The following is a 17,967-nucleotide window of genomic DNA, read 5'->3' as shown; positions in this document are numbered from 1 at the left end:
AACACTGGTATAATTCATGCCAAGTTTGGAAGCAAACTTCCTGCTAAGGCTGTTGGACACTCAATCCATGTGATGCTGTACTCCCAGGGAGTTAACTTATTGAAAAGTAAATGCATATTCTTACACAAATAATGCAGGCCCTCTGCGATTATTTGGTCGCCCGTGCCCTCACAGCAAGGGGCACTTTCACAAGTCCTGCCACGCCAGTCCTCCTCCACATCGTGCTGTTAAAAAAAAAACCATACAGCACTTATGAAAACACCTCTCGGGGAGGGCACGACCAGCAAACAAATACAAAAGGCATGTGTATTATTTACATAAAATGTGGTAAATAAAATTGTGAATTTCTTTCAAAAAATTACTTTAAAACTGAGTCAGAATTGATGGTGAGCATCAAAAGCTGGACTATGTGAAGAAGAACGGAGCATCAGGATTGGAGGAAGACTCATTAACAACCTGCATTATGCAGATGACACAACCTTGCTTGCTGAAAGTGAAGAGGACTTGAAGCACTTACTAATGAAGATCAATGGATTACACCTCAAAATAAAGAAAACAAAAATCCTCACAAGTAGACCAATGAGCAACATCATGATAAATGGAGAAAAGATTGAGTTGTCAAAGATTTCATTTTACTTGGATCCATGATCAACAGCCATGGAAGCTGCAGTCAAGAAATCAAAAGACACATCGCATTGGGTAAATCTGCTGCAAAAGACCTCTTCAAAGTGTTGAAGAGCAAAGATGTCACCCTGAAGACTCAGGAGCGCCTGACCCAAGCCATGGTATTTTCAATCACATCATATGCATATGAAAGCTGGACAATGAATAAGGAAGACCAAAGAAGAGTTGACGCCTTTGAATTGTGGTGTTGGCGAAGAATTTTGGATATACCATGGACTGCCAAAAGAACGAACAAATCTGTCTTGGAGGAAGTGCAACCAGAATGCTCCTTAGAGGCAAGGATGGCAAGACTGCGTCTTACATGCTTTGGACATGTTGTCAGGAAGGATCAGTCCCTGGAGAAGGACATCATGCTTGGCAGAGTACAGGGTCAGTGGAAAAGAGGAAGACCCTCAACAAGCTGGATTGACACGGTGGCTGCAACAATGAGCTCAAGCATAACAACGATTGTAAGGATGGCACAGGACTGGGCAGTGTTTCATTCTGTTGTGCATAGGATCACTATGAGTCAGAACTGACTCCATGGCACTTAACAACAACAACATCAAAAGCTCATGAATTTTCTCATCAAAAGACTTTGTTAAAAGAGTAAAAAGACAACCTACAGACTGGTAAAAAAAAAAAAAAAAAACTTTGGAAATGACATATCTGGTAAGGATCTAATCTCTAAAATATGTAGAAAACTTCAGCAACTCAACAATAAAAAGACAAACAACCCAATTAAAAAATGGGCAAAGGACATGAAGAGACACTTCACCAAAGAGAACATTTAAGAGGTCAACAAACACATGAAAAGGTGCTCACAATCATTAGCCATTAACCAAAGCCAAAGCAAACCTATTACTGTGCAGTCAATTCCAAGTCATAGTGACCCCAAAGGACAGAGTAGAACTGCTCAACAGGGTTTCTAAGGAGTGGCTGGTGGATTTGAACTGCCAACCTTTTGGTTAGCAGCAGAGCTCTTAACCACTGCTACACCAGAGCTCCTATTTGCCATTAACACCAAACCAAACCCATTTAAACAGATGCAAATCAAAACCACAATGAGATACCATTTTACCCCAGCTAAAAAGACACTGATTTAAAAAAAAAAAAAAGATAACAACAAATGGTGAGGATGTGGGGAAATTAGAATGTTTATCCATTGCTGGTGGGACTTTAAAATAGTACAACCACTATGGAAAAATGGTATGGTGCTTCTTCAAAAAACTAGAAACAGAAATACTTTATGATCAAGGAATCCCACTCCTAGGTATATACCCTAGGGGAAAAAAAACTGATTGCAATCGAGTCAGTTCTGACTAATAGCGACCCTATAGTACAGAGTAGAACTGCCCCATAGGGTTTCCAAGGAGCAGCTAGTGGATTTAAACTGCTGACCTCTTTGGTTAGCAGCTAAACACTTAACTACTGAGCCAGAGATCTAATAAAAGAGACATGGACAGACATATATACACCTATGTTCATTGCAGCATTATTTGCAATAGCAAGAAAATGGAAACAGCCTAACTGCCCTTCGGTGGATGAATGGATAAGCAAAACATTGTACAAACGTGCAATGGAGTATTATAAATGATAAAGAACAATAATGAGTCCATGAAACATAATATGGGTGGATCTGGAAGATATAATGCTAAAGTGAAATAAGTTAATCACATAAGGACAGATATTGCATGATCCCATTTTTACAAGAAGGCAAGATAGATATATATACAGAGACCAATGTTCATTGGTGGTTACCAGGGATGGTTGGGAGGGGCGGGGGAATCATTCTCTAGATTGTAGATTCTTGTTATTTTTGATGATAGAAAAAGTAGCACAGAATGTGGGTGTAATAAGCTATAGTTTGACCAACACAAACAATACCACTAAGAAGTGCACAAGAGAAAAAGATGTTCATGCTAAAGAATATGGCATATATAATTTGGCAACACCATCAACAATAAACAAACAAACAAAAAAAAAACAAATGTATGGTCACAAATGTATGTATTTAGGCATATATGTCTATGGTATGTACAGGTGAGTCCTTAAGTATGCACAGATAGAAGTATCTGTATATATGTGTACATACAAATATGTGAGTACATATATATGTATTCATAGAGGACACAGTCACAGATACTTCCCAGGCATAACAAAATAGCTTGTGAGACTGGTTTTCAGGGCTTGAAGAAACCTTGAAGAAGGACCTTAGTCTCATGGACCAACTCAGTCAATTGGCATAATGCAGTTTGCAAAGTTCATCTTCTGCATCCTAGAAAAAGAGTCGAATAACATCTGGGGTCCTAAAAGCTTGCAAGCAGCCATCTAACATACAACAACTGGTCTCAACTCATCCAGAGCAAAAGAGAAGGAAACAATTGGCATAATGTAATTTTCAAAGTTCATCTTCTGCATCCTAGAAAAAGAGTTGAATAGCATCTGGGGTCTTAAAAGCTTGCAATCAGCCATCTAAGATACAACAACTGGTCTCAACTCATTCAGAGCAAAAGAGAAGGAAAGAAAGCCTCAGAGAAGATACTAGTCTAAAGGGCTAACAGCCTACATGAGCCATGGACTTATCTACCCTGGGACCAGAGAATTAGATGGTGCCCAGCTACCACTAGCGACCATTCAGATCAGGGTCATAATAGTTGGACCATTATAGAACCAAAGAATAACATGGGACAGAGCCCGAATTCTTAAAAAATCCAGACTTACTGGACAGTAGAAACTAGAAGACTCCCTGTGACTATCTCCCTGAGATACTCTTTAAACCTTGAACCAGAACTATCCCCTGAGGTCACCTTTTAGCAAAATAACAGATTGGCACACAAAATAAAGGATACTGCCTGTGAGTACAGTGCTTCATTAAAAATCAATCAATATGAGACCAAAAGTTCAACAATTACTCTATAGCAAAGATGAGAAGATAAGGGGGCAGGGACACTAGAGTACTAGAAATGGAACAACCAGAGCACAATTAAAGGAAACATTGACACAGTGTAAAAGTGTAACTAATGTCACTGAACAATTTGTAAAGAAATTGTTAAATGCGAGCCTAATTTACTGTGTAAACTTTCACCAAAAACACAATAAAATATTTCAAAAAAGCTCATGGATTTTAATTCTAACTATAAATAAGGATGCATAGTAACAGGGCGAAAACTAGTTGAAAAGAACAGGGGAAGAAATTCTTTCTAGACACAAAAGTCAATGATGTCTTGATTACATCAACCTGCAACTTCATGGAGCTATCTTTAAGCACAAAACTAAAAAAATATTTAAGTGAAATGTTTGTCAGCAATATTTCTGCTCTTTCAAAAAGAAAGAAATACCCACCATATTGAAGGGCATATATAGGAATTATAAGACAGTTTTATGGATGTACTTCTACCAGTAAGATTCATACCTAATACTTGCCGAGTCCTGCCCAGATCAACACTATAGAGATGCTACCAAGAAAGCAACTTTGAAGAATGAATAACGTTCAGAGATTCTCCTGTCTAGCTTGGGCAAAGCAGTATTGAAAGACTCTTATTACATGCAGGGCTGTCCCCCTAGTGATCAGTGAGCAGTTGATCCCTTTCCCCTTGGAAGACGTCATGGGAAACAGGCATCAAAACAAGAAAGAATTTATCACAGTGGATGTAAATGATCAAGATTGGAACTACGGGACTCTGGCATCTTCTGTGAATGGGCAAACAGAGGCTGGACTCTAATTCTCTATTGCATGACGGATTTATGGTATTAGCAACCTGGGAGCCCTTGGTGATAGCTCTCCGTCTTTGTTTTTGCCAGAGAAGAAAGTTGGATGTAATGCCTAAGAAGTAGCATCTAGATAAGACACCATCTGATGTTCAACAAAGTCCAGGAGAAGCTAGATCAGCAGTCCTCAGGAGTTTCAGGTTTTGTTTCTGTTTTAATCTAGCAATCTCACGTACTTCCTATCACTAATACGCACACGCGTGTGTACTCACATGCCCCAATGTAATCAAAATAAAACAACAACACTTTCATGGGAACTTATGAAAGCCTTATAAATGTTCTCCATCTACTTTCTCATCTGTGAAATGAAGGTGTTGGGTTAGATTAGATCCTCTTTATGATCTCTTCCAACTTCAATGACATATCAACCAAGTGACCTCAAAACAGGAAGGGAACAGGTAGGGAAAAGGTTCACGTGATTCTTAAAGACAGGACTCCGTGAACCCAAAAGAAATGCTGCTGTGGCCCTATTTGACATCTCTAAGCTTCTCCCTGGTTCTTAAGCCCAGGGAATTCTGGATTATGTTTTCCACACATACAAATATACTATTAAAGCTCAGCAAGTCTGAAAGTCACCAGCTTTCTCTACACATGTTATTCATGTCAGATAAATCATGTGTTCAGAAGCACAGAAACGCTCAAGGGGTCTGAGAAAATATCACATTTGATCATGAGAATGATGGTCACATAGATCCCTATGTAAATCTGGTTAAAGCTATGGAAATTTCCCTGGAAAAATGTGAAGCCAAACATATACACCCGCACAAGGACACATACACACACGTGCACATGCATACCGCTGTGGGTATAATCCAATATTAGGAAGTTGTTAAGAAATTTTGAAGGCAAAAGAGAATGATCTGCAGGACATTAGGTATCAAATCTTCACCGGTTTCTCAGGTTCATTCATTCATCCATTCATTTACTTCTTCAACAAGCATTTACTGAGAACTCACTAAGTGCCAGGCACTGTCTTAGGCCTTAGAGACACAGGAGTGAACAAAACACAAGCCCGCCTCATGAGTTTTAGCATTCTACTGTGTGTCTGCGCACAGGTATGCACGCATGCATGCGTGTATGCGTGTGAGAGAGAGAGTGTGTGTGCGTATGCAAATATAGGATAAAAGTGTAGAAAATAAAGGTATAGGAATGGAAGTTTCATCCGATAAGGTGACATCTGAGCAGAGGCCAGAATTCCAATGAGGGATCCAACCAGGCCAATATTTGAAGGAAGAACATTCCAAAGTGAGGGAATACTAACTGTAGAGGCTTGAGGTAAGAACGTTCTCTCTGTGTTTGAGGTCAGTGGGACTACTTAGGCCTGGATCAAATGGAAGACAAGAAATGTACTGTTACCAGTCACCGTGTTCTTTTTGTTAAAAAATATTTTTGTTCTTTTATCTGATACTACTTGTCTTTAGAGAAAGTCCTCTGCTCTTGACTATCGTATTTATTTATTGTCCTTCCTAGATAAATGAACACTGGCTTATCCTCATTCTGAAATACACACACGACTCTGACTTCACTTCATAAGGTTATTTTTCTACCCTTACCTCAGCAATAATGTTTTTGCCAAATGGACTCCAGCCTAGGAGCTCCTTAGTTTGGTATCTTGGATCTCTATCACAAACCTTACGGTAGTTCAAATGAAATCGGGTTATTTTAAAATACACATTTAGACAAATACTAACAATTGTTTAAGACCAGATGTGTGGGTCTGTTAGCTGACCTGATAGAGTCATACAGAAGAAATGAGCTGCTCGATGATTTAAAAAAAGAGCTAATTTATTATGTAAATTGGGATAAATTATGTGTAAACAAATAGCTCCTGGACATTAGATATCGCTTTATAGCTTAAATTTGAGTTGCTAATCTTGTATTACCCACAATCCATCAAATATTCACACATAACGGTAGCATTCAGCATAGACTAGGGAACAAATTTAGTTCATTGCCTTGTCAAAACTAGTTACCAAGAAAGCAAATTCATTGCCATGGAGTTGATTAGAACTCGTAGTGACCCTGTAGGACAGAGTAGAACTGCCCCACAGGGCTTCCAAGCCTGTAATCTTTTTGGAAGCAGACGGCCACATCTTTCCCCCAAGGGGCAGCTGGTGGATTCAAACTGCCAACCTTTCAGTTAACTGCAGAGCACTTTTAACTACTGTGTTACCAGGGCTCCTTCACAGCTAGTTAACCCATTGCTGTCAAGTCCATTTCAACTCATAGCAACCCTATAGGACAGAGTAGAACATAATAGGAACGCTTTTAAGTAGTTATTCAAATAAAAATTAAACTTAAAATACAATGCATGAAAATTTCAAACTAAAAAAAAAATCAAATAACACACTTTCTGCTAGTTGGAACTCTGAATTCTGGCCTTCTTTTCTTTAATTTCTTGTTTAGTAATATTTAATTTGTGCCTAACACAGGTCTTATTTTCTTTGTAGCAATTGCCCTGGGCCTAGTGACCTGTAAAAAAGGCAAATCCTTGGACTTCAATGGCTTCATTTAACTTCATATCTTAGGACCAGCTGACATATGATTTCTCTGCTCCCTGGACTGTCTCCCTCCCACTCACACGCCCACCCTTATCCCCAGCTAGTCAAGTCAGAAGGTAGGGAAATAATGCTGACAAACAAGGCCTACTAGGGCTGAGGAGACCACTTTTCTTCATGAGTATTGGAAGTTCAATCCACTTCAAGTTACAAATTTTTATTTATCTTTGAAACACAAACAGCTTTTTTCTCTGATTTTTTTTTTTCTGAAATAAAACAGAAAAAAAAAAAAACCCACAATGGGATACAGTGGTATTGACTTGGTGAAAAGAAAGAAAGACAGAGAGAGGTGGGAAGAAGAGAGAGAGGAAGGGAGGGAGGGAGGGAGGGAGGGAGGGAGGGAGGGAGGGAGGGAGGAAGGAAGGGAGGGAGGGAGGGAGGGAGGGAGGGAGGGAGGGAGGGAGGAAGGGAGGGAGGAAGATAAGAGGAAAACCTCTAAATTAGATGTCTCAGTATGAAAGGTCAAATAAATTTTTTTAAATTTTGAAACTTCTTCCAAGGAAAATATCTATATAATAGAGGCCATTGATTAAAGTCTCTTTGACATTACTTCTTCAGACCTTCAAGCTTCCTACCTGCAACAATGTTGCATTTACATGTTTCTCAAATGGGCATTTTTAAATAGAGTGAATAAGATATGAGTAAGCTAAAAGGGCCGCGTAAACCAGAGACTCCATCAGCCTGAGACCAGAAGAACTAGATGGTGCCCAGCTACCACCAATCACTTCCCTGACAGGGAACACGATGGAGAACCCCTGATGGAGCAGGGGAACGGTAAGATGCAGACCTCAAATTCTCATAAAAAGACCAGACTTAATGGTCTGATTGAGACTGGAGGGACCCCAAAGGCCATGACCCCTGGACTCTTTGTTAGCCCAAGACTAGAACCATTCCTGAAGACAACTCTTCAGACAGGGATTGGACTGGACTATAAGACAGAAAATGATACTTGTGAAGAGTGAGCTTCTTGGCTCAGGTAGACACATGAGACTGTGTGGGCAGCTCCTGTCTGGAGGCAAGATGAGAAGGCAGAGGCGGACAGGAGCTGGTTGAATGGAGACGGATAATACAGGGTGGAGAGGAGTGTGCTGTCTCATTAGGAGGGAGAGCAGCTAGGGCTACATAGCAAGTTGTGTAAACCTTCACTTAAAGCCCAAATTAAAAAAAAAAGAAGTAAGAGCAAACCGAGGCAGAATATAAGGAGAAAAGCATACTCACATTATATGCATGTAGTGAGGCACGTGTGTAGTAGAAAGTCCAAAAGCATAAATAGATTCCATTCCTAGACCTGCCACTTAATTGTGATTACTGAAGGGAATTACTTAGCTTTTTTGAACCTCTGTTTATTCATCCACAAGAAAGGAATAACAGGACACCTGAGTACCAAATAAGACAATGTGAAAAGCAGATTGCACCTGGTAAAGCAGTACAATGATGTTATTCGTTGGAATTGTGATGTATCGAGAAACCCTGACAGTGGAGGACAACTTCAAATGACACAACAGAAATTAAGGACATGAAGGCATGCTTCTCTTTCCAACGTCAGGATAAAACAGACTCTTCTTCTATTTCTCATGAACATTCTGACTGAAGGTTTGGATTCTTCAAGGAAATGGCAGAAGGCAATCTACACTCAGCTTGACTTCGAAATGAATCTTGCTTTATATCATTCCAGTTAAAGGAAAAATAAATGATCACATTACTCTATGTATTGGCACTATCAGCTGCAGGCTTCAAATGTCATTTTTTGATTGATTTTATCAGATATTTGTTACCTGGTATGTGGAAAGATTCATGATAAATACTTTGAACAAATTAAAATCCAATCTTAAATGTTGTATGCTTTTTCACAGTAATTTAGATTAATTCTGGTCATCTTTTTTATCATCTTCCACTTGACATTCTTTAGACAGGACCAAGGACCATATTTGTGATGCTCATAATCCCTGTTAAAAGTTTTGCCCTATTTATTCCTATTCTGAGAGCTGCAAATATAACTATGAGAAAACTGCTGTCTACGTAACTCAGATTTTCAGAATTCTCATGGGATGTGGCACAGCACTAGCGAAACACATTCTGCGGTTGTCAGAATTGAATGTCAGCTTCGAAGAGGAAATTGAATGTTTCTCTGAAGTTTAAGATGAGGGTGACACTCAAAAGTGATGTCAAATAATTGTTTTAAATGTCTTATATCCAAACTAAAAAAAGAGAGAGAGAGAGAAGTTCTATTAATTTGTTTTGAGATTCAAATGGAAAATAAAACACAAATTTAAGGTGACATTTAATATCAGGGAGACTCTGCATAAAGAAACTAGCAAAAAAAAAAAAAAAATCTGGTCCCTCTCAGCAAACCTACAAGTGTTCTTGTTCTTGCCTCCTGGAATACCGGAAGTGCAAATCTAATTCTGGACCATGAGCTTCCCTTCCTCCTCTACCTAAGATGCTGTCCCTCCTTACCATAAAGTGCCTTCAAAACTTGTCCAGTCATTTATTGTGAGGTTTATAACTCAGAAAGGAGTGACATGAAAACCCAGATTAAAATAAATCATGGCAATGGGGCCATGGAGCCACAAATGGTCTCCCTATGTTTCCTTCCATGTGAATCTTATCGCACATTTCTTGGAACCAACCAAACTAAAATGACCTAATAAAATATTGATGGCAGAAACAGGCAAAATAACAACCAGGGCATTTAAACTGAATTGCCCTATTATAGCATTGTCTGGAACCTTGTTAGCCTTCAAATCAAATTTATCTGTTCAAAACCAGTTGCTTCTTTTGAAGTTTCTTGAAGGTCTGGGACCAGATAAAACAAGGAGGGCATGGAGTAGGTAGATAATCATTCTATAAATAACCAATTAAGTCACTGGCATTGTTGAAATGAATTTTTGGGGGGCGAAGACTTAAAACCATATGTCAAGTGATGATGCTAATAAGATATTTCTGTTCTGTGACACTATGCTAAGTGACACACAAGTTGACCTGCTCTAGACCTTGACACTCAACGTCAATGACATTTTGGTGGTAAGTCTTTTCTTTCAGTTCTGTTGTTTTGCCTCCATATTAACTACTTTGGTTGGAGAGCAAGTTGAGAAAAACAAAAGCCATCACACTCTACCCAGTGCCAATTCTGTGTGTGTGGCACTCCTTTGAGTTAACTGCATTCAGTTGGTACTGTTAGGAGTTCCTACTAGGCCACCTGGCACCTCCATCATGCTCAAGGAAATTGTGATTTTCTCGGGGATAACTGTGGCTGTGAGAAGAGAGTCCATGACCTTTCCATTCTAAAGACCTTGAACCAGTTGTTTTAACTTTTTAGGGTCTTACTTTCTACCTTTGAAAAACAAATAAAAATAAACCAGTTTTCTTTAGCCCTTTTTGGACTATCCTGAAGCTTGATTGAGTTATGTAAAGCGTTTTGCAAGTTACAAAGATTTATGTAAAAGCAAGATATGATTATATCACCTAGTCGTATTCGCTTGCTGTCGATAGCACATCATTTAGTTTTATTGCAGGGGATTAGCCACATTCTAAGTCCTGTTAGAATCCTGTGTTATCTATCAGTATCTGAAAGAAGCAAGCCCTTATTGACATGATGAAATTTCAACTAAGTCAGTCTTAAACCAGTCTCTACAGCACAAGTTTTTGAACATTTGCAAACTAAAGATTTCAACTCTCCTTTGTTTCTCTTTCTTTTCAATGCACTTAGACTAATATTTCTTTTAGTCTACTGACCCATTTATTTCCTTCAGATTAGAACCCCTTTCAACTGCTCATTCATAATCTGATGAAAGCTTAGTAGGTGGTATTTCTACATCGTATTTCTCTTTTTTCTGTTTACCATTCTGTTTTCTCATTTCCCCCCAGATTCTCACAAACCTGAAGGACAAGTCCAGAATTTTTGCACCTACATCTTAGAGCTCACTTCCTGGCAAGAAGTTCAGGACCTCATTTCAGGCTTTGCGCATCAACTTCTTAGCCCCTTAACAGTTTAACTCCCCCAGCTACCTAATTCATCCTTGTATCAGCTGACTCCTGGTGACCCCATGAGCATCAGAGTAGAACTGTGCTCCATAGGGTTTTCGGTGGCTTATTTTTTGGAAGTAGATCATCAGGCCTTCCTTTTGACATGTCTATGGATGTATTTGAGCCCCCAGTCTTTCTGTTAGCAGCAGAGTGTGTTAACCATCTACACTGCCTTAACAACTTCATGTAGAAGGTGTTTTCTTTCCCACATTTAAACATTCTGGGGCCTCCTTGGAGTCATGTTCCTCACTAATTACTTAAATAAGGCAAGGGATAGAGCCTAGATAATTAAAGGGCCGAAATAGGGTATCAGCTACAAACACCGCCCTGATGTCAGAAGGCAGGTAGGTATACTTTCCCCTCACTACAACAAAAGGGAATCTATGTCTGAAATGGTTAGTTCAGGTTTAAAGCCACTTCTCCAGTTCTCCAGTACATACGGATATTTGACACACAGGCAGTATATTAGTTAGCCCAGACACCTCCAGTAAGAGGCAGTTCTTGGAGTGTACTAACTGAACCTCCAGGATCGTTTAGGTGCCATAGCAGGCAGATAGAGTACGGAGTCATTCAAGCTGCTTGATTTTGCAGTTTGGCTGAGTCGGCTCAGCTACTAAGCTGCTGTGATATCAAGCACGTGCACATGGAGAACAATTACTCTGCTGAGTATTTTTATAAGGAATTAGTCAATGAAATTGCAGGCTGTAAAGAGATTGTTACACACCCTCATTACATGCTGTAAACAGTTCATCACGTGACCTCTTTCCATGTCATAAATACGTCATCGGAGATCATCATGTTCTCTAATGACAATTTCCCATATCCATTCATCAAACAAAAATGAATAAATGCCGTGAAGAAAGCATAATCCATGCAGTTTTCCATTGCAATGATAACTTTCCTTTCTTTTTTTTTTTTTTGACAATTATGAGGAGGGCGCAGAACAGGGCAGTGTCTCATTCTGCTGTACGTGGGGTTGCTGTGAGTCAGAACTGACTCAATGGCACTTAACAGCAACAACAGTGATAACTCCATCTGTAGAATTTCTTATGACGTGCTGTGTATTTACATAGGCTGACACACAGCCTGAAGATAAGTGCACTCTCTGTTTGCTCCCTAACCTTAGAGTCACCTTTGGCTGAAAGCAATAACATCTGACATGACCTGTATAGTTTGTGAAAGAATACTTAAAGAAGGAGGAGGAAGAGGAAAAGAAGAAAGAAGGAGGCTAGAGAGAGGAGAAAGAGGAGAAGGAATTGGAAAAGAACATTGAAATGATTATGTAATATAGACCTATTTATGTTTAGGTGTGTGCATGTGTCCTGGTGGTGCAGTGGTTAAGAGCTTGGCTGCTAACCACAAGGTCAGCAGTTCAAATCCACCAGCCACTCCTTGGAAACCCTATGGGGCAGTTATACTCTGTCCTACAGCTTCACTGATTCAGAATCAATTTGATAGGAACGGGGTTTTATGTGTGTGTGCATGTGTTAATTTGTTTAGGCATATTTAACTCTGGACATGCCTTTGTAATTAACTTAAACCAGACTTACACACTATAAAACAGTAGAACTGGTCACTCCCTTTGACCAGTTAATGTTAATTGCCATTTATTATTTCAATTTATTCTCTCCATTTATTCAGTTTTTGTTATCGATTGCCTCTTTCCATCTTTCTGCAACAACCCTTCCCAATGCTCTTTTCTTAGGTTAAGAAAGCAGAATGGAGGGGGACATCTATAAAGCATGGAGAGACTAAAGTAGTGGTTTTCAAACTTGCTTTGTGAAGCCATGAGTCACTCCTAAGAAAATGAGCACGGTGGACCTAGCTCAACAACCTCATTCTACCTAACCAGGCAGCTCTACTTTAACCTACTTTCTAATTTGGGCATCACAGTGTAACATCCACTGAACCAAATCACGTCCACATTCCCTTGAGCCTTAATCTCCCAAAATCTCTTAATATTGTATGATTACCAGGGATTATCACTGGTGGTGGTAGTGGGTAGGAGGGGCTTTCATGAAGACCATTTGGCTTTGACCTCTCATTCGTTAAAGGCTTCAAATTTAGCCTTTTGATGTTATCACCAAGTGAAGTCATATATATACTCATTGTGTTCACGTGTACCCATGTATTTGTGTATTGTCTTCATCTTTTAAATGCAGACATTTTAAATATCCCACAATTTTTGTGATCCTGAATTGGCATTTTCTCATTTTTAAATGTGTCAGGAGTCTCAAGTCATAGAAACTGCTTGCCATTTCCTGACTTCTGAAAGGTTTTGATGGTCACCGAGCAATGCACTGGTATAATCCCAACTATTCCTCCCCCATGCCAAGCCTAGGGAACCATCTCCAGGGGGTTTTGCCTTCCTTTTCTAATCAGAGCACTTACCACACTCCTACCACCACCCACCTACCCAGAGGGTTTCCACTTACCACACTAGGAACTAAAAACTGTGCAGACCACTTCACTAGATTTATTCCTTCAGTCCTCACAAGAGCTCCATGGAACTATTATTCTCCCACTTTTCAGATGAAGACAGTGAGACTTAGAGAAGTTAAATAACTGTGTCAAAATCACACACAGTCAGTAAGTGGCTCATTGTCATTCAAACCCAGGCAGCCTGACTCCAGAGATCAAGAACTCCATTACTGATTTCCATTTGCATTAATGTTGATGTAAATCGTTGCTCTGTCCACTTTGGGACTTATTGAAAATGATCAAGAACTAAATAACCCACAAAAAGGCACTTTGCCTTTTGCTTGTTTTGGTCTGATTGAAGATGGCAGATGAAATCAAAAATTAAAATTAATTTTCCAAAATTTAAAAAACAAGTATAAATAAATTTGAACAAATACATGGCATTTTTAATAAATTTGCAGTTATTTAAGCTTAAAACTGCACTAATGCTTTTAGAACTGAAATATATACATACATATACATAGATACACACATCTAATGGTATAGTAAAATAAGTTCTTTAAGGAAATGCATTTAGATTGGAGGAAACTTGGAAAGTTCAAAGATCTCTTTTGAAATAATAAAAAATAATCGTCTCTAATTTATAAGCTTGATATTTTCTTAAATCCTAGCCATATAGATGACCATAACATTTCCAGTTGAGAAGTTCAGTTCTTCACTGAACACAGAAATCATAATCTATCCCACACGGTCTACTTGCTTGTTCTCTGTACATCTAAATTATACTGTTACCACAAAGAGGAAAAATTATACCCTAAGAATAGATTCATTCAGTATGAGCTGTCTATAATACATCTATGGCTGTGTTCTTCCCTGGCAGTACATTGGAGAGAGAGAGAGAAAAGAGAGAAGATTAGAAATAAATCACATTGAGGGTTAATGACCTTTCTTATTTTCTATGCATCCTTAAATTTGAAAACCTAAAACCAAAGGGGTTGTGTCATAGTTCTACATTTTCTCATGGTGACAGACAAAAATAAGGCTTGACTCAGCCTAACAGGAAAAGCCTGACTAGTTAATTCAAATCCCCGACTCTCCACAGAGGTATTTGAGGAAAGCCTATGATGGGTTCATCTCTATGTGAGAAGACTAGCCAGACAATGATCTCAGGCACCCACCACAATAGTGAAAGGAAAAGATGAACGAACCCATCACAAAGTTGGTATTTTGAGGAGCTGAAAATATATACATATTGATAGCTAAAAGATATGTTCTTAAATAATCTCTAGCTGGAATGTATAAGATTCAAAGGAAACTCCACTTATAAGTAGGTTTCTTAGCTTGCTTTGTCTAAATAACACTGGCCAAGTGTGTCTCTTGATTAGGTCTGCTGTGACAATGTAGATAACAGTGGGAGAGAATAATTTTACTAAAAATGGCCTCCTAAGTACCATTTGGAAGCCCTCATGGCGTAGTGGTTAAGTGCTACAGCTGCTAGCCAGAAGGTCAGCAGTTTGAATCCACCAGGCGCTCCTTGGAAACTCTATGGGGCAGTTCTACTCTGTCCTATAGGGTCACCATGAGTCAGGAGTGACTCGATGGCAACAGGTTTGGTTTTTCTTTTTTAAGTACCGTTTTATATCCCAATACCTTTTGGTGCCCATAATAAGGGAAACAGTAATTATCAGTCCCTGTGGCTTCTCTTACAAGTGGTGAAAGAACAAACAAGAAGTAGATGGAAAGCTTTGCTCTAAACGAACATGATTTGAGGGGATTTACCTTTAGAGAAGGCTATTCTGTGCTAACTCTGGCATGCTCTCCTCTCTAGGAAATGGACAGATGCAATAAACCAGTACAAGGCAAAGTCAAACCCTCCACTCACACACCCATATACCCTCACTCTTTCTTTCCAGATTCTTCTTTCTGCTTACTGGGTAGATTTAACTGTACTAATTGATCGCCCGCCTCAGTGTGTTGGGAAAATATACTCTCATAAAACTATCTCATTCTTTCATAAGAATAATCCCCCTCAAAGTTTTAGGAATCCTCAGCAAAGTATTCAGAGGTATATAAAAATGAGAATTATCTTTGGTCTCTATGCATTTGCCTGTTACTGCCTTTTTGTATAAATGATGTAGTACAATATTTGTCCTTTTGAGATTGATTTATATTACACATCATTAAGTCTTCTAAGTTTCTTAGTGGTTACCAGGAGTAGGAAGGAGCGGGAAGAGGGGGCTATTGCTTACGGAGTACTGAGTTTTGGTTTACAGCGATGGGAAAATTGCACTGATTAAGGATAGGGTTGCCCAGCCGATAATTGCAATGGCTGTCAGTAAATTGCATACCTGTAAAAAGTTGAACTAGCAAAAGCTATGTGATAGATACTATCTTAGTTATCTAGTGCTGCTGTAACAGGAATATCACAAGTGGATGGCTTTAACAAACAGAAGTTAGTTCTCTCACAGTTTAGGATGCTAGCCCAAATTCAGAGTGCCAGCTCCAGGGGAAGGCTTTCTTTCTCTGTTGGCTCTGGGGGAAGGTCCTTGTCATCAATTTTCTCCAGTCTAGGAGCTTCTCAGCACAGGGGCCCTGGGTCTAAAGGACACGCTCCTCTCCTGGCTCCCCTTGATTGGTGGTAATGAGAACACTCTCTTTTCTATCTCAAAAGAGATTGATTCAAGATACAACTTAATCCTGTAGATTGTGTCCTGCCTCATTAACATCATTGCCTGTAATCCTACCTCATTAACATCATAGAGGTTAGGATTTACAACACGTAGGAATATTACATCAGGTCACAAAATGGTGGACAACCACACAATACTGAGAATCATGGCCTAGCAAGTCGATACACATTTTTGGGGGACACAATTCAATCCATAACACTCATTAACCACAGGCAGAGGTTAGGATTCACAACACATAAAATTACATCAGATCACAAAATGGAGGACAACCATATAATACTGGGATTCATGGCCTAGCCAAGCTGACATACATTTTGGGGAGACACAAATCAATCTGTAACAGTCATGGTTTCATTGGACATCCCAGTTAATTGACCTAATAACGTGTTTAGTGTTTCTGTGCCATCTCCTAGTTTGTTGAGTAGTTCCTGGACTCTTAAAAGCTTGCAAGCAGCCATCCAAGGCACAATAATTGGTATCTATCACATGGACCAACAGAGGAAAAAGGAGAGACAGGAATAGGAAGATAAAATGGAATGCATGGCTAATTGCTCCATGAAGAAATGTCTTCTTTCCCATGAAACCAGAAAAACTTGATGGTGCCCAGCTACTGTTACTGAACATTTTGTCAAGGATTCTACAGAAGAATCTTTACCAAAAGGAGGAAAATGTAGAACAGAATTTCAAATTATCATGGACTCCAAATTTCTGGAGCCATGGCGGCTAGATGAACCCCTGAAATTATTGCCCTGAAATAATCTTTAAACGTTAAACCAAAAATATCCCTTGAAATCTTCTTAAAATCAAACAATGGTTTAGCTTAACTAGTACAAATGTCTGCCTTGAGCATTGTATTCTTTTAAGATCTACGTATATGGGATCAAATTGACACCAGCAACTTGAAAGATTAGATAGGAACCTTATGGGGCAGTGAGTTTATGTTTATGGGGAAGGAACAATTCAGAAAGAGAGGGAAAGAATGGTTGTACAACTCAAATAATGTGACCAATATCACTGAATTGTACGTGTAGAAATAGTTGAATTTGTGAATGTTCTGCTGTGTATAGTCTCGACAACAACAACAAAAATAAAATAAAATAGTTTTTTTTTTTTAAATGAGAATTATCGTGGAGAAAACAGAAACAAAACATCAACAATTAGATAATTTCTAGGTAAAAGAGGAGAGATTCTGCAGGGTCCCAGGCTAACTTTGCATTCCTCAGCTTTCCTTTCCATTTACACACCCAACTTTGTTGTTAGCTGCTGTCACAGCAGCCCCATGAAATGCTGCCAGGTCCTATGCCATTCCCACAGTCAATTTAAGATAAGACCACTGTGATCCAAACGTTTTCACTGACTAATTTTCAGAAGCAGATCACCAGGCCTTTCTTCCTAGTTCATCTTAAGTTGGAAGCTTCCCTAAAAACTGTTCAACATCATTGCCAACAGGCAAGCCTCTACTGACAGACAGATGGTAGCTGCCTACGAGGTACACTGACCAGGAATCGAACCTGAGTCTCCCCCATCGAAGGCAAGAATTGTACCACTGACTCAAAGCCCGCAACTCCCAAATTAGAGAATGGCTACAGCAGCCTCCCTCACTGAAGTAGAAGGAATGGACATGCTGTGGGCATTGCTGGAATGTTTCAGAAGGGGGTTTGGGTTGGGAACTGGGGCAAAGGGGCTCTCTTGGAGGGGACTGTGCATGTTTAATGAGTTCAAACCTCTTCCACAAATTAAGTGAAATATTTTAAAAGGAAACAATATTACTTACGTTTTATTTGTTTCAGCGACTTGGTTACAACTCCACACGGACACAATTAATGGAGGAAATAGAG

The 17,967-nt window shown here is 39.3% G+C and overlaps 1 pseudogene; it reads left to right on the top strand.

The window, feature by feature from the left end:
• LOC126067358 (60S ribosomal protein L36-like) overlaps nucleotides 1-10,987 on the top strand; it is a 44,751-nt pseudogene extending 33,764 nt beyond the window's left edge.
• Nucleotides 10,988-17,967: the final 6,980 nt, after the last annotated feature.

The sequence above is a fragment of the Elephas maximus genome, chromosome 25 (assembly GCF_024166365.1).
Source record: "Elephas maximus indicus isolate mEleMax1 chromosome 25, mEleMax1 primary haplotype, whole genome shotgun sequence".
NCBI lineage: Eukaryota > Metazoa > Chordata > Mammalia > Proboscidea > Elephantidae > Elephas > Elephas maximus.
The sequence above is the reverse complement of the archived record's forward strand: the minus strand, read 5'-3'. Positions and strand labels throughout refer to the sequence as shown.